General features: G+C 41.9%; 1 protein-coding gene across 1 annotated transcript in view; it reads left to right on the top strand.

Annotated features, from left to right (window-relative positions):
* The first annotated feature begins 297 nt into the window (after nucleotides 1–297).
* ATP6V1C1 (ATPase H+ transporting V1 subunit C1) overlaps nucleotides 298–27074 on the top strand; it is a 1077102-nt gene continuing 1050325 nt past the window's right edge. The window contains exon 1 of the mRNA XM_044065676.1: nucleotides 298–478. The gene's annotated coding sequence lies outside the window, so the exon portion shown is untranslated. The remainder of the gene's footprint in view (nucleotides 479–27074) is intronic.

Below are 27074 nucleotides of genomic sequence, written 5' to 3'. Positions count from 1 at the left end.
ACTACATTATGAAAGAGGGCAAACTACAAATAGACAATAAACATTCATGCTGCTATCGGTATGACTAGTACTTTACTTTCACCGATTCTTGGATGGTGGGCGGGACTTGCTACTATACATCCAGCGAGATACGTTTCTAATCCAAAAAATACCCCGCCCAAAATAAAATTCATCGCGCTAGCATTGTAATTAATACAGCCAGCCGAAAGTGTCGCTACTTCTTATATTGTGAGTATAATGTCTTCTAAAAAAAAGAGAGTCTTTTTCTCCGCCCGAAGCATGTGAACTTGTCAATGCGCAGGGTTTTGTGCGCAACCAGGTGACCAGTATCGCTCTCAGCTGACTTTTGATGTGTTGCTGATGCTTGATTATCGAACAGCTGGCCGTTCATTGAATCTATGAATTATGACTTACCTTAACTTATAATCATAGTGTGGATTGGCCATTCTGTACTTCTTAGGTGAAAACATTGTGTTTGGTAAGTGCTTCTTTTGATGTCAGTAATATAGTATGGTTGATGACTAATGATTTGGTAATAAGGTGGCTTCTGGTCTAATTGACTTTGGTTTCAGTTAAATATTTTGTGCAAGTCCAGTATTTCTTTATCTGCTATTTTAGTTTATTTTTTTAACAAAGTGTTGAGTGACATTGCGTAATTTTAGGACGAATTTTCAGTCTCCTGCCATTGCAATTTCTGGCAAGACTCGCATGTTGCATAAAATGTAGGGTTCTGAAAAGATATGGGGGCTATTTAAGATTAATATTTATAGTACTGTGTGTATTCCAATACAAGGATAGTGACACTCAGTTCTTCGGCATTTTAAATTCTGCTTATTTGGCGCTGTCACGAAGGATGCATCCCTAATGTGATAGACGCTATATGAATCGGGTAGAAAATGTGAATGGAATGGACGAGTTTACCATCTGAAGTAATAATTTAATATATTTTAGAAAAGTTAAAGCAAAACGTACACAAAGTGGTGTGATTATATTATAAAACTTGTCCCTGAAGATTAGGGAAGTGAAACTGTCATTGTGAAGATGGAATTTCGGTGACCAACTTCAATAAAACTGCACTGGAAACTTGGAGGTAGCGATGTATTAATCCGAGATAGGTTTAATATTACATTATTAAAACAATTCTGTAATTATCACTTTTTACGTTGGGAGAATGAATGCCGCTTCTCTAGAGGAGACTTGAGGTAGTTACAAACTGTTTCTAATGTGATTAGGACTACACTGTCTTTTGCGTAAGTTTTAATATTTTTTTTTATATCTACGAGATGTGTATTGGTGGTTGTATTTAAGGATTTTTCTGTAATCTCTGCAGTTTAGATTAATAAGAATGAGTTCAGTGGATCTGAATGTCATCTGTTGTATACCGAGCAACATTATATGTGATCACTTGGAGGCATAATGAAGAGGCAAATGGCAAGCAGTATTATGGGGCAGTTATAGCCAGAGGTTATAATTGTTTACTTTTTCTTTCTTTTGTCATAATGGGTATGTTGTGGCATTGTTTTTGCATTTTTCTACAATATTTCTGTGTTCTTCTGCATTTTTCTGAAGTAGCATTTTCATCTGTATGGCAAGCCTTGGTATTTTAACTTGCAGTGCTCCCCACCACTCACCCTTCTTTAGTTGATTGATTGTGTTGGGTTTGAAAATTGGATACTTTCAGGGTTCAGCAGTTGAGAGACCAGTCACCTGTCATCTGCACTGCTGAGCTCAGTTAAACTATATATTAGGTAATAACGAATCTGTCTGGGGAGTTGGGGTGGGTGTTGATTACTCACTGGCTTGTTTTTATTTCTAGGGGGAGGATAAAGAGATGCCATGTTCTACTTCTAGGATGAGAGTAACAAATGAGATGCAGTGAACTGTACTCTGATATTAACTGGAAGCAAATTTCATTATCCAGTTACAGAAATTCAAAGGTGTGAACTTACTATGTAGTCAATATGTATTTTTTAGTGCATTTAGTATTGACATTTTTGTACATACATGTCAAGAGGGACAAGTCTAGTCATTTTAAATGTGGCAGTGGTTGACATTCAGTTTGACACTGTGCAAGTCTTGCATCATCCTAGTCCCTGTCTATCATTGAGTGTATGATTTAGTGTAAATTAAGTCTTATGATGAGGAATGCACCCAACACTGGGTCATGCAGTGCTGATGCACTAAAATTTAGAAGTGACTATTAGACTGGTTCAGCTGATGGCTGTGGCAGAAACTGCATCTGAGACATTTTGCCATGATTATTGTTTTGATTACTCACTGGCTTGTTTTTATTTCTAGGGGGAGGATAAAGAGATGCCATGTTCTACTTCTAGGATGCCCAGTTCGGCGCAGACTGGGGTGCGAGGTACCTTTATAATATCTAGTTGGGAGGGTTGGGAGGGTGGCTTAATGGCTAAGGTGTTTACCTTACAAACACAAGGTGCAAGGTTTGAGTCTCACAAGGGATAATTGGCTAGGCTTAAAATTTTAAGGGTTGGGAGGGTGGCCTAATGGTTAAGGTGTTTGCCTTACAAACACAAGGTGCAGGGTTTGAGTCTCACAAGGGATAACTGGCTAGGCTTAAAATGGCTCACAAGGGCTGTTAGCTTAGTACTAACCTATGAACCTATGAATACAGTTCAGGTGTTAAATATTCCAATTATGGTGAAACTGACATTTACATATGTGAGCTATCATTTTTATATGGTTCTAATTAGTAATGCAGTGTTTTATGCAGTACCCCAGTGATCATTATTTTATATCAGGTCAGTGCATTTACAGTGTCATATGCCTGTTTTGCTGTAATTTTAGATGGGGGTGTTTAAGCATTGTATTTCATACTAGAGGTGATTAATGTAGATTGTTCCCATCAACAGAAATGTCAGCTGAAGATTTCAGCCTGTATCTTTAGGGCATTCTAGGTCTCTCTCTCTCTCTGTCTTGCGTTATCATTTTGGCTGTCAGTGGCTGAAACCTTTTCATGTAGTTGAGGATTGGTCTGTTAAGGTTTTCTGAGTTATGAATATTGTAATTTTAAGTTAGATAATTTGTGTATCATATGTATCCTGCAGTATGGTGTGATTTTTAGCTGACCTTCAAGAGACATTTCTGTCAAAGCACCACATACAAAGAGCTGTACAGTAGCTTTGATTTATTTTTTTTTTCTTTATAATTGTTCTTATTTTGTAGTTGAAAGACTATAGTGCAAAACGTATAAATACTTTTCCAAACAACATACTTCTGTCCATTGCTGTGTTTATATATTGTGAATTATCACAAGATGCTAAGTTATGTTTATTTAGATTAAAAAAAAGGGCACTTGGTTCATACATACAGGAATATCTGCAAGCAGTTATAAATATTGCAGTCTGTTGTATCGTTATTGTCTGCTGCTTGTGCTCAGGCAGAGTGGGAAGAGTAATAGCTGCTAAAATATTGCTATTGTTTAACAGTAAATACAAGCCTTAAGTAAACTGTTTAGCAACTGCGTACTTTGCATCTTTATTAAATGTTATGAACTGTTTACAAAATACCGTTGTAGATCGTGCAGATAGAGTAAATAGTTTCTCAGTTAACGTAAAACTTTTCACTGCTGTAGCATCCCCCAGCCACACAATCTTTCTCTTGACTTATATGACAACTGGCGTTTTCTGGATCTGTTAAGTGTCATTTTGTTTTTGATCACAGCGTGTGTGACTGAGCTGGCATTGTCATAATAGGATAAATGACCACCATTCGCTGTCTTGCCATCATTCCATCATGTGAGTTCCTCTTCAGTTTAGTCATTTTATGACAAACCCTGAAGAACAACACCAACTTTCCTTGCTGCTTTATTTTCTTGTGTGCTGCTTGCAGCATAACTTTTCTGGTGTCTAGAGTCCAGCACAACAGTCGTACTTTTGTTACTATGTTTATGAGTAATACATATGGATGGAAATTTTACTAAGTAGGCAGGCTGGATTTTATGACTTGAAGGCGTGATATGTTTGTTTCCCCCTGACATTATTTGACAGTGAGTCCTGGAGTCTAGGAGCAGCTATAGACTTTCCCTCCAGTTCCTTTGCTAATCAGTGGAATATTCAGCAGATTTCACCAGCGCTGGGTTTACTGACCGTCTTATAACAAGTTACTTTACTGTTTATTAGTTGGAATTGTAGGGGAGCTAGTAGATCAGTGACCCACAACATTGTGTTAAAGCAAGCCTGTTGTAGTAGGAGAGGGACGTGGCAGTGCCACTTTGCTTTATCATAGCTTAAGGCATGACAGGAACATAGCTGTAGGAATAGCAGGCTATGTATCTGCTGTACGGCCCAGAAGCGTAGAAGACCCAGACTTAACATTATATTCAGAACTAGGAGTCTGAATAAATTTCCACAATGTCTTGTTGAATCGCTCTCTCACAGCCACTAGTGTAACACCTAGGAATGAGAAGGACATGGGTTACAGTCCTTGGATCTGATTCACTGTCCCAAATAGGTCAGCTGGCCACAAGGTCTCTTAGCTCCTACACTGATAACCCATCAAGTTTAAAAAAAAAAAGTATATGGAAATCTGATTTGGTAAGCAATTATGCAACCTGGCATAAAGGGGGTATGTAATGCTGCCTTGGGTATGGGCTTCCAGCATCCACACCAAGCTGTGAATACAAACCGACTAGTGGTAAGCACTAGGTAGCCTATCTACCACAGGAGAAGAGGTTTCTGGCCCATAAATTATAGTTTATTGGCCGTTTGGGAAGCCCTTCCATCTCTTTCAACCTTCTGATTCAAAAGCCTGTGTTTGTGCTTGTTTCCTGCCTTTCCTGTTACTAGTCTAGTCCTGGTACAGATTTGCTGTATCCAGGACTCTTTGTAAGCTTCTGAGCCCCCCCAAGCCTTTCTGTGTTGGAGGGAAGCCTTCTAGCTTATCAGTGGTAGTGGTAAGCCTTATCAGTGGTAGTGGTAAGCATCAGGTAGCCTATCTACCACGAGAAGAGTTGATTTTGGCCCATAAATTGTAGTTTATTGGCCGTTTAGGCAGTTTTCCATCTCTTTCAACTTACTGGCTTAAAAGCCTGTGTTTGCACTTGTTCCCCACCTTTTCTGTAACTAGTCTAGTCCAGGTACAGATTTGCTGTATCCAGGACTCTTTATAAGCTTCCGAGCCCCCCAAGCCTTTCTGTGTTGGAGGGAAGCCTTCTAGCTTATCAGTGGGAGTGGTAAGCATTAGGTAGCCTATCTACCACAAAAGGAGTGGTTCTGGCCCAGAAATTGTAGATTTTTGGCCGTTTGGGCATTTTTTTTTTTCCCCATTTCTCTCAACTTTCTGGTTTTAAAGCCCGTGTTTGTGCTTGATCCCCACCTTTCTTGTAACTAGTCTAGTCCAGGTACAGATTTGCTGTATCCAGGACTGTTTGTAAGCTTCTGAGCCCCCCAAGCCCTTCTGTTGGAGTGCAGCCTTCTAGCTTATCAGTGGGAGTGGTAAGTACTAGGTAGCCTGTCTACCACAAGAGGAGTGATTCTTCGCCCAGGAAATGTAGTTTATTGACCATTCGGGAAGTTGTCCATCTCTTTCTACTTTCTGGTTTAAAAGACCTCATCTGTGCTTCTTTCCCATCTTTCCTGTAACTAACCTACTGGAAAGCACTAGAAAGCCTTGAACTGATATAAGCCTTCTAGCTTAAAAGAGAGACTTTGGAGTGATTGAGTATCAGTTTTCTGTATTTTCTTGCTGTACTTAACTGTTTTCCACCTAAACGCTGATTTTCTAGCACTTATTGTGATTTAAAAGCTTGTTTTTTTTGTTTTTTTTTTCACATTGTACTTATTTGACTGCCTGCACTTTTAAAAAGTTGTGTTTGTTTAAATAAATTGTTTAACTGTTGTAGGCTACACACTAAAGTGCGATAGCCTTTTCTGATCACTTGTAGTCGTTTAAAACTGTATTAAGTGTACTTTTTACTGTTTTTGCCTTTTCAAAATAAATAAATAAATAAATGTCTTGTTTCCTGCCTTACTAAGCTAGTATAGTCCAGTTTTCAGACTAGTGCTGAATTCAGGGCTGTGTTACAAGTTTCTGAGTTGCCCATACCTTACTTGGATAGAGGGAAGTTTCTCTGTTCACCTGTGAGAGAGTGGAACTTTGAGCAGCCTTCTGTCCCTGGAGGAGTCATTCCAGCCCAGAAGTTAGTAGTTTAAAAAACGCGTTGCATGGTTTTGTGTGCAGGGCAGCACTGGTTAGCTAGGGTTAAATTATCCCTGGCTCCACTAAGTCTCCTTCAGTTTTTCACTTGAAACTAGTCTAACTCTCAACCTAAGCACTCAAAAAGCATCCTACAGTCCAGCACCTGCTCAGACCTAATAGCAAGAACTAATATACCCCGACACTTGACTGCCCAGCAGGGCAAGGCTCTTTATCCACCCCTCACCAACCAAGTGACTAAGCTGCTCACCCTACTATTCAGGCATGACCAAAGGGCAACTTTAGGTGTTCTGTCCAGTCCAGCTGGTGAATCTTGGTATCCTGAGGCACTGTTACGACTGCGTCATGTACACAGACAGCCCTCTCCTCCTACCACAAAACACCAACATATGTGAGAGATGCAATTATACAGCCAAACTGGAGGCTAAGGTATCTCCACCCAAGACTGGAACAGACAGTCATGAGGAGAAGGTTAGCACTTGCACCACACCTCCAGCCTCACATAGACCTACTAAACCAGCACTGGCAAAAGATGCACATAAATACATGAGATCATACTCGGAGGCTCTAAATTAAAAACCTGCAAAAGCATTAGAGAGCTCCAAAGCAGACACCCACAAAACCTGCACCTCCCGTCACAAACCAGACAACACATAAAACACAAAATTAATGTGCTGCACAATCACAGCCCTTAAGGCAAAATAACATACTTAACACACTAGTAATACGTGACCCAATAATCAGGCACACTGATGCCCCACTCACGATGCTGGACAAGGAGAAGGTTACTGTTAGCTGTCTGTCGGGAGCCAGAATCCGCCACATAACACAAGCACTCAGGTCACTCAGAACAAGTACAAATATGACTGTCATTGTTCATGTTGGTGCGAACGGCCTGAGCCGTACCTCCCTGGACTACATGGAAGAGCTCTCTGATCATGTAGCCCAGGCGGGTATGACCCTGACCCTGAGTAGCATCCTGCCCTCACCAAGAATGAAACCTCAGTATAAAGAAAAAATGATCAATTTCAACAATTGGCTAAGCTTCTGGTGTCATTCAAAGGGGATCCAGTGTCTGTCAGCCTGGGATGACATGCTCGACAAACCACATTGCTTCACAAGAGACGGCTTGCACCTGTCACCCCTTGGCTTTCGAATACTGGCCAAGGCTCTTGCTGCCCCCATAGTGCCTTTTTTTAGGCAAGGCTCAAAATTCAAACCCACCTCCATAAACAGCACAAGTAAAAAACTGAGGGTTATGCTACCCAACGCCAGGAGTTTAAATCTCAAAATGCATGCGCTCGAAGCACTCCTAAGTATGGAGAACATCGACATCTGTGCAGTAACTGAAACCTGGTTCAAGGCTCCAGAGAGCACTGCAGCACTACTGGGCTACAACTCATACCACACATTTTGGCCACAGAACACGGACCGAAGCACAAAAGAAGGGGGTGTATTCATATTCATAAAGGATACCCACACCTCCAGGTTAGTGGCACAGCATGATACCTCTGAGATCATCCATGTGCAACTAACATCGGGCAAATCTGCATTGCAAACTGTGGCCTGCTACAGATCACCCTCCATGACCCAGGACCACCACTCCGCCTTTCTGGAGACACTGGAAAACATGAAGGTCCTACTGAACATTCTGATCTTATGAGATTTCAATTGCCCTACCATTAACTGGGAAAACTACTTGAGTACAAACTCCCAGGCTCATCGCTTCCTGTAATTTATCAACTCAAATGCCCTGGAACAGCTGGTAAACTCCCCTACCAGAGGCCACAACATATTGGACCTGGTCATCACCAACATGGATGACAGGTGCTCCGTACTGGAGGTCAACCTGTCACTGGTTAGGTCAGACCATAAACTAATCACCCTGGATGCCCCCCCCCCCCAACCAAGGAAACCACAGTGAAAAACTTTTCTAAAACAAACTTCACCTTACTTGTCAGAGGTGGTAAGTTCACAGCCCCCACACTAAAGGATAACACTGCCCAAGATGCAGAATCCTTTACATTTGCACTCTGAGCACCTACAAGGATGCATGGATCGTGCCATCCCTAGCAAAACCAAGACTCACTCCCCTAAGAGAAGGAAACCAGTCTGGTGGACCCCTGCCATAAACAGGTTATACAACAAAAGGAGGAAACTAGTTCAGAAAAAAAACAAAAGGAGGAAACTAGTTCAGAAAAAAAGCAAATCCCAAGAAGGAAAGACATCCCTGATCAGTATTAGTAAGAAACTAAGGTCCCTCATAAAATCATCCAAGGCTAACTTCGAAAGAAAAATAGCCAAAGACTCGAAAGATGACCACAAAGCCTTCTTTAGCTATGTCAAAAATCTAAGTGGCAACTCGCAGATATGCTCTGAGATAGTGCAAAATCGCACAAAATATACTGAACCTACTGATATTGCCAACATACTGGCAGATTCAGTGCAAACTTCACCTCCCTCTCACCTTCAAAAGGGCCCACAACAATACTGGAAAAGTGTAGTGTCCCGGAAATCACAGAAGCAAAGGTGAAAACAGCCCTTTCAAAAGCCAAAAACACAGCATCACTGGGGCCAGATGGCGTCCCAGGCTGCATCTTGCGTGAACTACAGAACAAACTAACCCCCACCTAAACATGCTGTTCAACCTCAGCCTCTTCACAGGCTACATGCCCATAGAATGGCACACAGCAATGGTTATTCCGCTCCACAAAAGAGGAGCCACAACTGACCCTGGTAACTATCGCCCCATAAGCCTGGTCTGCAAGGCTATGGAGCGCATCATCATGGAACTCATTAACAAAGACAATGGGAACCTCCAAACACTTGACTCGACCCAGTTCGGCTTTAAGGGCAGATCATGCCTACTAAACCTGGTTGACTTCTTCGAGACAGTTACCAAGGCCATAGACGAGGGAAAGGTGGTTCACACAGCCTACCTTGATCTCGCCAAGGCGTTCGACACCATTCCTCACTTGGTATTATAGAAAAACTCACCAGCCTGAACATAAACCCTTACGTCACAAGATGGGTTGCCAACTGGCTTACAGATAGAACTCACACGGTAAGAATAGCGGGCTCCAGGTCTGACTTTAAACCAGTCACAAGTGGTGTCCCGCAAGGCTCAGTTCTGGGACCCCTACTGTTCGGCATATATTTCTCAGAAGTACAAGAAAACACAGGAGGGCTATGGCTAACAAAGTTCGCAGATGACTGCAAACTGAGAGCCATAATTGACTCTCCAGCTTACATGGACATCCTCCAAGAAAGGCCTTACTGAGAGAGACACCTGGTGTCAAAGTCATGGCCTCACGCTAAATGCCAAAAAATGCATAGTCATCCCGTTTGGGGAAAACAAAACACCCACGAATTACCACATAGGCGGCAGCCCCCTTAATACAGAAGAGATAATAAGAGATCTGGGGACCCAGGTAGATAGTAATCTCTCCTTTGACAATCGCATTGCCAAAGTAGTTAGGAAATCCTTCTATGTGGCCCATCTAATTACTAAGGGGTTCGCATCTAGAAATAAAGAGGTTATAGTGCCCCTCTACTCGTCACTCATCAGACCCATCATAGAGTACAATTCCCCAGTTGGGATGTACCTCACAAGACACTTCCAACAGCTTGAAAGACCACAAAAGCACCTCACCAAGAGGATTACTGGCCTCAAACATATGTCCTATGCAGCCTGACTGAAAAAACTCCGGCTGTACTCAGTGGCATATTGCTTACTCAGAGGTGATCTCTGCCTGACTTACAAAGCCATGTCCAACTCAGAACTGATGGACTTGCTCCACCTAAAGAAATCCAAGTCACTGCGAGCCACGCGCTCTAGTGAGCTAAACCTCGCCACAACAATAAATAGAACATGCTGGAGGGATAGATTCCTATCACAGAGACTCCCCATGCTTTGGAACAAAATTCCTAACTACATTAGGCAGAGCCCCTCACTAACACTCTTCAAGAGAAGCCTTGACGAGTGGATGGGTAACAGAAAGTACACTCCTGGGATCACTTCATTGGCTCTGCTTGACAGAGACTCAGTTAATTTAATATATGGGGCGGCGAAAGCCGACACACTCTGTCTAGGCTTATAAATGCCCTCTGGCAGATAGCCTAGTATCTACCTATGAACCTATACAGGACCAAATCTTTTAGCACTCCAGGCCCTTTTTCTCCCTACCCTGTCTGTAAACCAGCGTCTTCTACTGTTTTTTTTTTTACCTATGGTAATTGGCTTTCATCAATTTATTATTTACACACATGCAAGGAAATACTGAAAACACCCCAAAATATGGCCACAGTTTGACATCCTACAGTGCTAAATAATATAATCTTCTCAGATAATAACAATAAATAAACCTAAACCACAAGATCTTAAAAGAGAGTAAATGTTATAGTAAAGGAAAACGAGATTGTGCTAAAACACATATGTAGAAGTAAGGATTGTCGTATAGAGAAGATTATAATTATTTGCACAATCAGAATATTTAATAGGGAAAATCTACCCTACTGTTAAGTAAATACCCTAAATTAAACTAGTTTAAATACCCTAAATTAAACTAGTTCAAAGTTACTGGACCTAACTGTTTTAGGTTAGTAAAATACAGTAGAGAGTCTATTATCTGAACGTCGATTATCCGAAACGTCAATTATCTAAACACAGCCTTAAAACTCATAAAGCTTGAGTATCTAAACATTATAATTATTCGTTTGTGCATGTTTTTTTAACTTGTAGCCCCCTCATGTGAAAAATATTCTTTGTTATCCACTGGAAACGCTGGTTGAAAATTGTATTCCCTGTATACAGAAAAAAACAGGATTTTTAGAAGTTTTTTATCCGGTTCAATTATATGTTTGATTATCTGAACTACCCTAGGTCCCAATTAGTTCGGATGATCGACTCTCTGTTGTACTAAACAGATGAAATAACACTACCTTATGTGAGGGTATGGATTCAGCAAGGGCGTCCCATCAAGACTGACTGAATGACAAGCTAGAATATATTTTGAGTCGAAACCAGTTTATCTTTTCCCCACAGAATCCAGACATGTAAGTAGACAGGTTTTTTCACTTTCAGACCTCCTCACACACAGATGCTGTAGAGCAGTTTCACATATGCATATAGCAACTGTTTGTCATTGAATGTTTTGAAGAATTTTAATTGGCAGGTAACACATTGTTAGTGTTTTGAGAGAAATCAGTTTTAGGTCACAAAAGATCAGTGAATATAAAAGTCAGTGCTTGAGAGGGATGGTTGAAAGAGGCATTCTCAACAAAGAGAGGCACATTTCCCTGTTCTGGTGTCCAACAGGGTTGATATATGGCCACTACCCCTTGTGTGAAAGTACAGTTTTGTACCTACCATAAATGTAGATGTCCGATAGGAATGCATCTGCAGTCCTTACAAATGGGTAGTCCTGACGTCAGGCAGCCCTTCGGTCGGCCGGATTCCAAAGTCTGGGTCTGGCTTCGGCTGGTGTCGCGCTTCACCCGACGTCATAGCTGCAGTTTTTCGGGTATAAAGGCATCAGCCGACGCCGTTTTCCTCAGTGTTTCTTGCCCCAGATGCCAGGTGCCCTCTTGGATGGCTAAATTTGGATAAATGCCAATGTTTCCAAATAGTAGAGAGCAAACACATAAAATAAGCATGTATGTACATGTATACAAACAAATACACCATAATAGATCCCCCCCCAAGCTAGCTGAAGGATGGCAAATACCCTAGGAGTACCACAGAGGGGAAGGTGGGTGGGTAATCCTGACTGCAGATGCATTCCTATCGGACATCTACATTTATGGTAGGTACAAAACTGTACTATGTCCTTCAAGGATGCATCTGCAGTCCTTACAAATGGGTAGAATACCATAGCTAAACTAGGGAGGAGGAAAAGGAAAGATTATGGTGTAGTTAGGATCCCTTGCAAAACAGCAGTGGCAAAACCTGCTCAGGATCTAGAGTATAAAGGTAAATTGTAATGCTTGGCAAATGTATGCACGGAGGTCCAAGTAGCAGCCTCTATAATGTCCTTGGTAGCCACTCCTCGTAAGAAAGCTGTGGTAGTGGCTGTAGCCCTTGTGGAGTGAGGCCTGATGTTCTCTGGAGTTTTCTTTCCATGGTAGGAGTAACAAAATCTAATGCAATTTCCTATCCATTTGGAGATTGTCTGTTTTGAAATTGGTTTTCCTTCCTTTCCTGTTGCATATGCTACCAGAAGCTGGTCAGTTTTTCTATTGGACTTGGTCCTGTCCAGGTAGTAGCATAATTGTCTATGTACATCCAAGGTATGCAACAGTCTTTCTCCCCTGTTCTGAGGGTTGGGGAAGAATGTAGGTAGGTGGATAGCCTGATTTAAAGACACTCTGGATACCACCTTAGGCATAAATGTAGGATTTGTTCTCATGGACACTCTATCTTGATGGAAGATCAGGAAGGGTTGCACTGCCATTAATGCCTGTAGTTCAGAGACCCTTCTTGCTGAGGTGATTGCCAGCAGGAAAGCTGTCTTCCAGGATAAGTATTGTAATTCTGCTGTTGCTGCTGGTTCGAAAGGGGGGAGTGTCAATTTTTCTAGCACAAAGTTCAAGTCCCATGCTGGCAATGGTGGTTTCCTGGGAGGTTTTACATTTTTAATTCCTCTCAGAAACTGCTTGAACAGAGGATGTGAGAAGACAGGAGGATCCAAACTGTATTCTGCTGAAATGGCTGATGCATGTATCTTGATGGAAGAATAGGACAGGCTTGTATGGAAGAGCTCTGCCAAGTACTCCAGGATGTTGGCTATGTTTACCAGTGCCACATCTTCTCCCTTTGCAGAACTCCATATGAGATATCTTTTCCATTTTGCTGCATAATTCTTTCTTGTTGAAGGTCTACGAGCCTCAAGGATTATGTCTTTAACCCTTTGGGATAAATTTGGGTTAATTGTTCTTATGTAATGTTCCAGGCAGTTAGCTGCAGAGTTTTCAGGTTTGGATGCAGGATGTTGTAGTTGTTCTGTTAACAGCAATGGGATCAGAGGTAGTGCCCATATTTGTTCCCGAGACATGCTCCTCAGCAATGGGTACCAATGTTGCCTTGGCCAGTCTGGAGCTATCAGAATGATCCTTGGACGTTCCTCTTTGATCTTCAAAAGCACCTTGTGCATCAAAGGAAGTGGTGGGAATGCGTATGCTGTCAGGTTCTTCCAACTGAAAGAAAGGGAGTCCACCTTCCAAGCAAGTGGGTGGTACGTCCTTGTGCAGAATCTCTTTAGCTGGTGATTGAGTGGGGATGCAAATAAGTCTATTTGTGGTAATCCCCATTCTCTTGTGATGGCTTTGAAGATGTCCGGATGTAGCATCCATTCGTGGGCATCCGTTGTAGTTCTACTTAGTATGTCTGCTAGAATGTTTTCTTTTCCCGGTACAAAAATTGCTTGTAACTTAATGTTGTAGCTCAGAGCCACATCCCATAGGTCCAGTGCCAGCCGGCATAGAGGGTATGAATGTGTGCCTCCCTGTTTGTTGATGTACCACATAACTGTGGTGTTGTCTGTCCTTATCAACTGACCTTCTTATCATCAACTGACCTTCTAGGAGAAATGGTCTGAATGACTGGATTGCCAATTTTACTGCCAGCATTTCCTTTAGATTTATGTGTAGGCGCAGCTGGTCTTGAGTCCATAAGCCTTGTATGCACTTGTCCAGCATGTGTGCCCCCCAACCGAGGTCTGATGCATCTGTCGTGATGGTTTGGCTTGGTTGACTGTTGCAGAAGGGCAATCCTGTGTTTGATTGACAGGCCTGAGCCCACCATAGGAACTCTTGCTTCAGGCATGGGATTATTGGAATTTTGGTTTCTAGGCTGTGCTTGTGTTGAGACCACAGATTCTTTAGGTACCACTGTAGTTTTCTCATATGCAGCATGGCATGAGGGACCAGAATTATGCAGGATGCCATGAAGCCTAGGGCTTGCAGTACTTTCCTTGCAGTTAGATGGTTGTGCTTTGTTAATGCCAAGAAGTAGAGAGGTAGTTGCTCTTTCTTTTCTGCAGTTAGGAATGCCATTTGTTTTGATGTGTCCAGCTCTGCACCCAGAAAGGTTATTCTTTGGGATGGAATCAGCCTTGACTTTTTTATATTGACTGTATATCCCAGGGCTTGCAGCAGGTAAATGACTCTTTTTGTAAGTCTTCTGTTAGCTTGCTTTTGATGTCCGCTTGTATCAGGCAGTCGTCCAGGTAGGGGTAAATTTGGATTCCCTGAAGCCTGCAATGTGCAATTACTGATGCCAGGTATTTCGTGAACACTCTGGGCGCAGTAGATAAGCCAAAGGGCAATGCTGAGAATTGATAATGCTCTGATCCTGCAAGAAATCTGAGGTATCTTCTGCAATTTGGTCATATGGGGACGTGCAGGTATGCCTCCTTGAGATCTAGAGTTACCAGCCAAGACTCCTTGCCCAACATGGGAAGGAGCTGCTGTAGGGTCAGCATTTTGAATTTTGGAACAATGAGGAATGTGTTTAAAGCAGACAGGTCCAGAATAGGCTGCCATTTGCTCTCTTTTCTTGGTACCAGGAAGAGTCTGGAGTAAAATCCCTTTCCTTGTTCCATAGATGGTACCTTTTCCACAGCTCTCATTCTTAATAATTGAGATATTTGCTTTAGAGCTTCTGCCCTTTGAGTAGGTGGTAGGTTTGGCATTCCTCTCTTTGCTGGTAGAGTATGGAAATGGAACCTGTAACCTTGGTCTATAGTTTGCAAAATCCATTTTTCCCTTGTGATGCAATGCCAGTTCTTTGAAAATAATGTCAGCTTTCCGCCTAAGGGTGCTTCCAGTTGTTCCCTGGTAGGCGGTGCCACAGCCAAGTCGCTGTGATTGTGTTGTTGTAGTGGTGGTGGCTGCGTCTGTGCCTCGCTGGTTGTTACCTTGCCACTGGCGTCCCCTGTAGGCACCCCTGGATTGGTTTCTGCCTCTTGAACGCCTATTCCTGCCTCTCTGTGTCTTAGAGGAGTCAGGAAAGGACCAATTCTTGGAGGGCCAGTTCCTGCTAAACCTTGGAGGTTGAACCTGTAAGAAATCTTTCACTGTTTGTACAGATTTCACCTTCTCTTCCATCTTTTTTAGTACCTGCTGTGCAGGGGAACCAAATAAATTGACTTTGTCCATGGGAGCATCTAAAAGCTTTGATTTGACATGGTCTGGTAATGCCTGCTCTTTCAACCATGCATGTCTCCTGATAACTGTGCCAGTCATGGCTGATCTAAAGGAAGCCTCCAGTGCATCATAGCCACATTTTAAGGAATGGTTACTAACCTGCTGTATGTTATGTACCATTTCCTGAACATATTTCTTATCTAAAGATTCTTCAGAGAACAGCTTTTTAGTTAACTGGTCTAGCATAAACTCTTGATATTGAATCATATGAAATTGGCAGTTCAAAGCCCTAGCTGACAAAGTAGCAGAGGTTGTAAACTTTTTTACCCCATCGCTCTAAGGACCTGGATTCCCTTTCAGAGGGGAGGGGGTTTTTAGTAGATGCAGTTGCTACAGCTTTAGGGCCCTGGGAGATAGTCTCTGGGTCTGCAAAAGGAGCCTTATATAAATGGTGATGTGTGTCCGGGACCCTGTAGAACCTATCGGGCTTAGCAGGGGCCGGAGGTAATGAATCAGGAGCAGTGCAAGCATCATTAAATGCATCATCTACAACAGAAAGAACTGGAGGTATAGCTAAAGGCCTATGCTGTGGCAAATGTAGAAAGGTTCTAAGCCTTTTCTGGAGTCTGAGAAATCTTGGCCCTGCCACTGAAATTGTTCCCTCATAGCATGCAAGGTTTCCCCAAAGGAAAATTCCTCAGGTGGAGAGGCTGAAGGAATGGACTCTTCAGCATCAGAGTCTTCGTAAGGAGAATAAGGAGCCTCAGGAGGGTCTGTATGTTCTGAGTCATCAGAGGAATCATCTGTGGATACTGGCTCTGGGGGCTCTGCTCTAGGCCTCTTCTCTGGAGGTGGATGAGAGGTCCTGTCTGGATGAGGCTGGGATCCACGAATTAAAGAAATGAGATCCTCAGCCAAAGAAAGCATATGGGAACTGGTGCTGGGCCTGTGAGAGGGGGGGGCTTAACAGGCACCGTTTTTGAAGCTTTAGCTGCTTTAGCCCTGGCAAAGGCCTTAATAGACATGGATGCAGGAGGCCTAGCAGCTCCACGTGCAGGGGTTGAAATATCCAAGGGAATAGTGTCTGATAATTCCTGAGAAACCGCAACTGCAGGTTGGATTTCAGAAGCCGATTCCACCAGGTTAGAAGAGGCCTCGGTAGAAGGCATGTTTTCGGCTGGGGAAAGAACCGCTTGCTCGGTTTCAGCCGAAACCGAGACACTCGTGGTTGGCTTAACCGCGGTTTTGGCCAAAACCGTGGACTGCGAGTGTCGGTCCTTTTCCGCTTTTGGTAATTTGTGAAGTCGGAGGATCCGCGGCATGATATAAGCAAAATGAGAGCCAAAACTGTTCTGCAAACTCCGACCGCGCCTAAGCGTCCGTCGGTTAAAGAAGCACAGGCTAGACAAGCTGCTACGTCGTGATCTGGGCCTAAACAAGGTAAGCAGTAAGAGTGGAAATCTTTATGAGGTATTTGTTTCCCACAAGTTAAACAGTTATTCACTTTTTCTGACATCGGCTGAGGCAAGAAAGAGTCCCCAACGGGTACTTAGCTTTTTAGAAGTCTTCGAAGTAGTATTCGGTAGTAGTAATCTCTGGTTCTGACCGACCGGCACTTGCGAACAGCTTCTGCTTCACGCCACGCGCAAGAAAGACTGAGGAAAATGGCGTCGGCTGATGCCTTTATACCCGAAAAACTGCAGCTATGACGTCGGGTGAAGCGCGACACCAGCCGAAGCCAGACCCAGACTTTGGAATCCGGCCGACCGAAGGGCTGCCTGACGACAGGACTACCCATTTGTAAGGACTGCAGATGCATCCTTGAAGGACATCAAATGTTTTTATAAACAGCATTGTAAGAGGTAGGGCTAAGTATACTTGCGAAACTAAGCCGATTACTTATCATGCATGATGTACTTTGTGCAGTTGTTCTTATGTTAGAAAGACAAGACGTTAAAAGAAAGGGTAGATGAACATGTAAGGGATTAAAAAACAGAAATGTTTACTAATGCCTTATTTAAACATAGACAGCAGTGTTCATATTTTAAAAATGTTTGTGTTTGTTGTTTAGAGCATTTTGAAACTGATATGAGGGGTGGAGATGTCAGTACATTACTTGAAAAAAGAGAAATGTTTTGGCAAACTAGTTTGAGCATCCAGGTTTAAATAATTATGCTTGCATTGCATGTTTTATAAGAAATAGGTTCATTTATTGAAATTTTTGACTTTGTTTTAAATGTTAGTCATCCAATATGGTTAACAAAATTTTATTAATGTATTTTTCTTATTCTAAATCTGAAACTGTAGTGAGGTATGTTGGTTTGATAAAGCTCTGGTATCTGATGGGCTTTTATTTATTTATTTTAGAATTAAAAGTGGTTTTGTCTGGTGAACCTCTGCTGGTTTTTTTTTTTTTAATATGTTTAGCTGGGTTCAGTTGGTGTACACGTTTCTTTTAGTACCTGTAAGTGATGCCAATTTTCATTGTGTTGTACCTAACTTCTAAGGCCAGTGATGTTTCACTGCTCCCCAGCACACCCTTAGTTTTGGATACATTTTTATTATGTAGTTTTTTCACGTTGCCAGTTTTCCAGAAAATATAGAATATTTTTGCAGTCTGGACTGTGCATTGTAGGGTCACTGGATAATGTCAGCAAGCAGGACCAAGTATTATTCTGTGTTTACTTGTCACATAATATTGACTTTAACGAAGGTTCCCAAAACAAGGCTTTGAGGAAGCTCTTTAGTTTCTTTACTAGTGTAGATATGGTATTTAATTACTTCTGTAAGTTGTTAATTATTCTCTACCTGAAGCGAATGTATAGCAGTTGCACGTAGAACTGAAACTAGATCTATTTTTTATAACTTCATAGTCTGTGCAGTACCTGCTGTCCCAGCATCACTTTAAATGGTTTGTTTCTAGTTGCCATGGTGATGTAAATTTGTACCATACCCAGTTCTGTTATCTCACCATGCCGTCTTTGTTCCTGAATGATATCGCAGATGCCAAACATGTTGTGTGGAGTTACTGTAATTTTCTGCTTTCTCTGTATGTATCTGTCAAGAGAGGCAAGTTCATATTTTACAGTGACTCGGAAGGAGGCCATTAATAAAAATCAGAGGCATTTTTATGGTACTTTAAATGTTTGACTTGAAAGCGAAACTAATGTAGTTGTCTCTGTTCAAGCTCAGAATTGTCTTGAGGGCACAGTTTTAGGCTAGGGTTTGAAGTTGACTGTGACTGACTTGGCAATTCCTTTTGTAATTTTAACAGCTTTTATTCGCCATCTACAGTTAACTAGTTTATTTTCTTAAGATCGTGAATATCTTGGGTGCAGTTATCCTTTCCCCTGCTCATTAACTTACATCAGTGAGAATGTTTTTATGAAATAAGACTTGCTGTCACTGATCAGTACTAGAAAGTTGTTTTTGTTTTCTGTAAATGTTTGTGTTACAATGTGAAGGAGATACTCCAGAGTCTGGTAGTTGCATAAAGTAGAGGGGGGCAATACTTGAATCAAGCTTTCTTTGTGTTTGATACCGTGAATTGAAGTACAGAGATGGGAAGATTTGTGATGACAGTGCTGTCTTTGAGAGCTTTCAGAAAGTGTAGGAAGAGCATTGTTAGCTGCTCTTGCAGAATACATTATTTTCAGTATATGGTTAGTTTAATGACTGTGCCAACTCCAGGCCCTGGCTTGAAGTCATGGCTGGTGACAACTGGGTTTCAAGAATTATGTTAGCTGTTTTTGCACTGCTTTCTGTAGCGCTTATGGTACATAATAGAAATTGACCTGCAGTTGAGATTATCTGCTGTGGTGCTGCTTTTGTGAAGGGGGGGGGTGGGGTCAGACATTTTTCTGTACTTTAGGAACTTTCCCATTCCTGAGTGATTTAGTCATCCAGCTAATGGGTGTCTACACAGCTTTTGGAAGTCCATCTTGTGAAGGTGAGCTGCCTTCGTTCATTTTTACGTCTTGTTAGTAGCTTCTTTCTCTCCTGAATCTCAGTGGTGTTTAGTGCAAAAGAAGCAAAGACGGAAATGATCCATCAGTATGTGAGTCTGTTGTAGAGGATCAACGGGTCAGGTGTGCAAGGAGAAGACAACCTGTGTGATTCTGAAGTGGAGAATGCATTAGGTGTTTGGGAGTGATATGCTCCTTTAAAGGAGGCTATATTTAAGGTTTCTGTCCCGCAAAGTTTTTTTAATAGATTACAAGAGAGGAAATGATTTCCTCAAACTTTATTCCTCTTGTTTGTCACCATTTTAATTTCATCTTAAATTCAGGTAACTTCCACCTGTGTATATATACACTTCTGTGTGTACCTAAAAAGAGACAGTAAGTTCAGAATCTCCGTAAGCTTTCTGTTGAATAGACTGCCAGTTAAGTCCATTCTGAACTGTGTTTAATAGCAGTCCAGTCAAGTGAGGCATGAGCAGGGCTGAAGCTAGTAGTAAAAAAATGAGTATAGGCATGAAAATGAAGAAGTAAGGCATGTGAAGATGCACAAGTGAAGCAGGTTGTGTTTGGTAAATGTCAGAAGAAAAAATTCAAACAAGTCGCATCTGCCTCAGGTGATGAAAAACTTCTTTATTAGCAGCTAACCAGATTACACAGCATGGTGGCCAAGATGATCTCCTCTGGTCAACTTGTTTACCGACATCAACTTTTATATTGCAAGCAAAACAACTTTTTGTTACATTTTTGACCGTTGACAGTTGGCTATGAAAAACATATAGGGTAAACATGTTTATCACAAATCACCTCAAACCAACAGTTAGTACAGAATGTTCAGTTCAACAAGGGTAGCTCAAATTTTCCAGGACACACAGCCTGCTTCAGTAAATTAACTCGGCCGTGTGTCCTTATCCCAGGCTTCACTAAGCTATAACCAAATATCTTTATTCTGAAATGCAGAAAACGGTTATTATTCAGGTTCATAAGCAATGCTGCATTTTGTTCACAGATGAGGCCCATCTTTGATAGGCATATCCCAACAAATAACATGTTCACTTTGCAAGAACAGGAAAAAGACAAATAACAGTATGTTTTAAAACTTTCTCTCTTAACATTTCCCCCCTGAAAACACTTTTGTCTTTTATTTCAGCAATATATGGTAAAAACTAAGTTTTTCTTTGCATACATTACTTCATTGGCAAGACAAATGTTTAAACTTCAAAAACATTTGCAAAAAGTCACATTTCAATGTATTCATTTTCACCAGTCTGTTGCAATTGCCGGTACATCGTCTTCGTAACAGCAGTATCAACCAGTCTTTGTAGAAGACCTATGATACAGGGTATACAACAGCAACCACATACCACGGCGATAGCCACAGCGACTCCAATGGACACCAGGAAACTGCTGATGAGATGACTCCATTTTCCAAACCATGCTTGTAGAAAGTCTGTAAAGGGATTATTTACCCCAGAGTTCTCTGCCAATTCTTCGGATAACATTTCCAAACCTTTCAAAGCTCGAGTGATACTTCCGTCAGGTGCAGTGTTTGGAATATATGTACAACAGAAAGTCCCAAACATCTTGCAAACTCCTCCTCCTTTGGCCAGGAGCATATCCAATGCAATTTCGATTCTGCCATGCCACCTGCGAAGTGGCCTCCAGTTGTTCAGCAATTCCTTTCAGTGCATCTTTGGTAACGTTTGCAAAACGCTGCTGGTTATAGTAAAAGTAGTTGATCCAGTCCACATTCTTATTAGGTTGAATCCAGACAAAGATGGATGTAAAACCAGCTGCTATTTGGTTTATTGCTTTGTATTAATCAGGTACGCCAATGCTATTGATGTAGACACAGTTATCGAAAGATTGCTTCGGTGCCTCTCTCTTTCTCCTACTCATCCACTTCGGCTTTATTTCAGGTTCTCTTATGAAACTGCTTGCTGGAACTGGGAAAATGTAGAATGGCAGAGTGCACAAGTTCCCTTCCAGGGAATCGTAAGCCTTGATCTGAGTTTGTTGTCTCCACATAACCACCATACGTCTGCTAAACTATGAGTTTGGTTCTCCAGAAATGGATTCTCATTGCCATTCACAGTAACATTGCAATAGTTCTGTCCCATATTGCCATAATTCTTCCCTGTGCCATCTCTGGAAATGCAGATATACGAACCTGGATAGGAAATCGCTGCAGGCGGTTTCTCAACTTTTCTTTTGACTGGAAAACGCTGAGTTTCATTTTTGCATTTATCTTCAGTTTAGTTGAATAATTTCAACAGACACGTTAGGTTACCTTCATCTTGCATCAATGGGACTGTCACTAGTTGCTGTTTACCTTCAGCACAAGAAATACAGTTTTCACAATGTGCTTCTCTGGTACTATATCTAACCCAAGATGACCATTCATTATGGTGTATGAATTCCGTCTCGAGTAACATTTCTTCTGTGAAGGCAAAATCTGCTTTACTTGTCGCATTCTTAAGGCTTTGTACCTTAAGTTGGAGGGTCCCCAAAGGATCAGTTCTAGTTGGAAGAGACATTCAGATTCCATTTCGGTGTGCTTCTCTGGTACTATATCTAACCCAAGATGACCATTCATTATGGTGTACGAATTCCGTCTCGAGTAACAATTCTTTTGTGAAGGCAAAATCTGCTTTACTTGTCGCATTCTTAAGGCTTTGTACCTTAAGTTGGAGGGTCCCCAAAGGATCAGTTCTAGTTGGAAGAGACACTCCGATTCCATTTCGGTACCTTGGAAATGCGCAATTTTTATTCTTTGTTGCCTGCTTTTATCTTTCTCTGGTATCACTGCACCACTTGTTTCCCATCCATTCACATCTGTTGACCACCAAACATTTGACCAGGACGTACAGTCTCTATTGCACAAGTATTTTGCACGAGTCAAGAAATTATTATTGTTCCATTTAGAACAGTCCAAAATTCCTTCACAAAGTTTCACCTTAAACACAGTAGTAACACCTGTTTGTGTGTGCAGCACCACCATTCCTTTTTCTCTTGCAACTGTTCCTTCTCGTATGGACATATTTACTTTCGCCACCAAAATCATCATCATGTGACAGTTCAAGTACCAGTTGAACATGGCCATCCTCCCTAAGGACTACCTCGCGCCGTTGGTTTCTTCACTGGGTTTGAGACGAACTAACCCCTATTGGGCTAATCCCCCTGTATCCAGACTTTGCACTCAGAGGTCCGATGGAGTTTGACCAATATCAATGGCAGAAGGAAGAACCTTGACTTTTTTTTACAGTGGGTGATATGAATCCACGAAGTCCTCTCAGCGATCTTTACAGCCGTAGGTGTCGAGATTAGTACTTGGTATGGGCCTTCCCACCTGGGGGATGACCAATTCTTTCTCTTCACAATTTGGATCCACACCCAGTCCCTGGGTGCCACGCTTAGCAAGGCTTCACCTCTGGAATCTGCAAAGGAGTCATTGGTTACAAGAGATTTGACATTTAGCAGCGTCTTCATATAATCCGCTAGATCCTCACCCCCCTCACGTTCCGCTGGCAACAATCCTTGCCACTGCGGGACATAATATGGTCTCCCAAACAAAAGTTCAAATGGTGTAAGTCCTTTGTAGGAAGGTGAGATTCGCATATACAGGAGTGCCAAAGGAAGGCACGCAGTCCATGATCTATGTGTTTCTGCCATCAGTTTGCGGAGCTTACTCTTCAAGACACCGTTGTGTCTTTCCACCAGTCCAGCTGATTGGGGATGGTACGCACAATGATATTTAAGATCAATTTGAAACACTTGACCCAACTTCTGAACAATCTGGTTAACAAAATGAGACCCATTTTCACTGTAAATGCGTCTTGGTAAACCAAATCGGGGAATTATTTCTGTAGTCAAAAGCTTTGCTACTGTTTGTGCTTTCGGGTGCTTTACTGGAAAAGCTTCTACCCATTTAGAAGCATCAATAATGACTAAACAGAACCGTTTTCCCTCTGAGGGTGTCAGTTCAATAAAGTCCATACAGAGTGTGTGGAATAGATATGGAGGGGTGGGGAATGCCTGCTGAGACTTTTTAACTCCCCCTGAGCATGATACTTTGCACATAATAAACAAGATAAACAGAATTGCTTTGCATAAGTTGAAAACCCCTTACACCAAAACACCTTAGACACTATGTGAATCATCGTCTTTACTCCTACATGGGCAGGTCCATGGCTAACCAATGCCGCATACCTAAAAAGGTTTGAGGGCAATACCATTTTGCCATCTGATGCCCTATACAACCCATCCTGTTGAGTGATACCATATTTTACCCAACTACATTTTTCCTTCTGTGTTGTCAATGTTTGTATTACTTTTAGTGTCTCTAAGTCTGAGGTGTCCGGGCTGTAAATCATTGTTATACAAAAGCAAATCATTTTCTTTGAGCTGCCTTTTTTGCAGCCATATCAGCAAGGGCATATCCCCTGGAGACAGGATCTTTTCTGTTGGTATGTGCGGAACATTTACATATCGCTATCTGAAGTGGTAGTTGCACTGCATCTAACAACTGTAAAATTAAATCTCTGTGATTTATTGGTTTGCCTGTCGCAGTAACAATTCCCCTATTCTTCCATTGTTGAGTGAAAACATGTACAGTGAAGAATCTGTATAAATTGTCACCTTTTTACCTTCCCCTAAGATACAAGCTCGAGTCAAAGCCACCAACTCGGCTGCTTGTGCAGAATAAATGTTTGACAATCTTTTTGCCTCCAAAACATCAGTTTCTGTGGTGACTGCATACCCTACTAGTGTTTTTCCTCCAGTGTCCTTCTTTGCTGATCCGTCTACAAACAAAATGAGATCAGAATCTACCAACGGAATATCCGTTAAATCTGGTCGGGGAAGCACTTTGTCATGAATGCTCTCTAAACAAACGTGTGGAGTACCTTCTTCTAGAGTCAGCAATAGTGTCGCCGGATTAGGAGTAGTACATCTTTCTATGGTCATATGAGGCTGTGTCAGCAGCACTGTCATACATGACAGATGTCGACTAGGAGATAAAAAGCTTATCTTATCTTGCAAAAGTATAGTAGTAACTGAATGTGGAACCCGCAATTGTAATGGGTGAAACAAAACTAATGATGCTGAGGCTTGTACTGCCATGGCGGCTGCCACTACAGCTTGAACACAATGCGGCAATGCCCTTGCAACAGGATCTAATCTGGAGGAGTAGAAAGCTATCGGCCTCTGTTTATCCCCATGTACTTGTACCAGAACCAAAGTCATATATCCTCCCTTACAATCAACCATTTGTATAAATGGCTTAGAATAGTTCGGAAAACCCAAAACGGAGGATCCTGCTATCATTTGCTTAATTCTAATAAATGCCTGTATTGCCTTATTTGTCCACTGTATATTATTCTTAGCTGCCATGGGAGTGTCCTAGATTAATGCGGTCAATGGCCTTACTTCCTCAACATAGTTAGGGATCCAACTTCTACAAAAATCAGTCACACCTAAAAAGGACATCATCTCCCGCTTAGTCGTAGGTATAGGTGCCTCAAGAATTGCTTGTTTTCTTTTGTTCTCCAATTGTCTACCTGCCTGCGAAATTAAATAACCCAAGTACTTTACTTATGCTTTCTACAATTGTAACTTTTCTTTATTTACCTTATGTCCTTGCTCAGCTAAAAAACTAAGAAGGGCAAGGGTATCCCTTTTACAACCTTCCTGCGTGGGTGAGGCCAACAAAATATCATCTACATACAACAGAACCTGGCTTCCCTCTGGTGGAACAAACTGAGCTAAATTCGCAGCCATTTCTTGTGCGAATATTGTCGGACTCTCACAATAACCCTGTGGCAATCTGGTGTAGGTGTATCTTTTACCTTGATAAGTGAATGCAAACCAAAATCTACTCTCCTTATGTAGTGGTACGGAGAAAAAAGCATTGCTTATATCTATGACAGAAAAATATCTGTGCTGAGGTAGTAAATCATTAGGTAATGTATAGGGGTCAGGGACCACCGGTGCTCTTGGGATCACAGCCGAATTAACTGCTTGTAAATCCTGAACCAACCTCCATGACCCATCCAGTTTCTTTACAGGAAACAACGGAGTATTGCAGGGCGAATCTGGGCATTCAACAAGAATTCCTACCTGTTTTAGCTGCTCAATAACTGGCTTAATTCCTTCCTCTGCTTGTTTACTTAGTGAGTATTGGTGCTTACAAGGTCTAAAACCTGACTTTGGAGTTATACAAACTTCACCTGCTGTTTTCATCAGTCCTACATCCCCTTTACATTTTGACCATAAATCTACAGGTAAGGCACTTAACGCACTATCTTCCTCTTGGGTTAGGAGGATTTGTCAGGCCCTTTCTGTTTTGTCATTCCTGAAGTGCACACTTGGTTGTGCCCAAGTCACCCAATTTAATCTTTGTACCTGGATCTGTTGATCTTTCAATTGACTTTCGGACATTGTGTCCCAATTCGTTACCTTTTTCGCCAAATCTACCCAATGTGTCCCCACCGCTTTAGTAACAGAAATATGTGGGCTATAACCCGAGCGATATAAAGAACTCATTTCCTTGGTCAAAGTACAGGTCACTACTGTATTACCTTGCGTATCCCAAAACATATCATTCAAAATTATCCTTGCACGTTTGTGCTTAAAGAATTCTTTTTCAAACTCTTTATCCGGACCAGGGGCCTTTCTGTAGAACATTGTACAATGTAAGTGTGCCGCAACCTGCAGTGACCCGCTCCTAGATTTACTTAAAGCTAGGTTGATCAAATCTGTATCAACCCTCCCCGGCCCATTTGAAATCAAGTCCTGGCTATACCAGTAAAACAAGTCTTGTACTCCCTGTACCACCAAGCCATCCGCTAACCTTTTCGCCTCAATGCCTTTAGGTGTTGGGATTGCCGCTATTCTAAATGAATGCATCAAATCTCTTCCCAGCAAATTAACTGGACAAACTTTCGATATAATTACCCTACACCTAACAGTTTGGTTTGTTTGCGGATCTGTGAACAATAGAGGATGTGACAGTGGTTCCTTATAGATTTTCCCGTTTGCCGCTTCCACAAGGACAAACTCGTCCGTCTCACAGTTCGGGGGCAGAACTGCCGGACCCAAAAGTGTACGATGCACCTGAATCACACAAAAACTCCACTTTCTGTCCCTCAACCAAAAACTCTATCATGGGGTTTTGATCTAGATGCATAGCAATACCCAAATTTGCGAGGTTTATGACTTCACAGTCACAATCCCGCCCTTCCTTCTGAGTGTTCTGATATTCATCGCAGAGTGTGTCTGCCTCATCATCATCACAATCATTCTCACTTTCTTCTTCTCTACAATAATCACAGTAATGAATTTGGCGCCTTCCTTTACAATCATATAGTCATGTGGAGCCATTGTTCATAAGCTGTGGGGGATGTTGCCACTCTTCACAGTCGGCAGCGAAATGCCCATGTCTACCGCACTTAAAACATTCTCCATGTTTTAACCTCCCCTCATATTCCTCTGAATGTCCACCTGGTTTATTTAACGTGTCCCTATATCTAAATAACGTGTCCCTATATCCTATAACTAAAAAGATCATCTCTACTTGACTCCAAGTAGACTATTCTCTATCTGTTAAACCTAGCACTTGCTCCTACAGTATTTATTACCTTGATACGGCACTCTTGTCATAGATAGTACCCCAAAAAGGCAAACCCCCATTTCTCGGTCACCCAAGTCCCCCGGAATCTCTTTTAAAGTTTTTTTGTCTATTCCTTCTAGCATGTCGAGGGATCAGTTGCTAGTGTCCTCTCCTGCTCAGCT

This window comes from Protopterus annectens, chromosome 3.part0, assembly GCF_019279795.1.
Source record: "Protopterus annectens isolate FY-2018-M chromosome 3.part0, PAN1.0, whole genome shotgun sequence".
NCBI lineage: Eukaryota > Metazoa > Chordata > Ceratodontiformes > Protopteridae > Protopterus > Protopterus annectens.
Note: the sequence above shows the minus strand (reverse complement) of the source record. Positions and strands in the feature narration are given on the sequence as shown.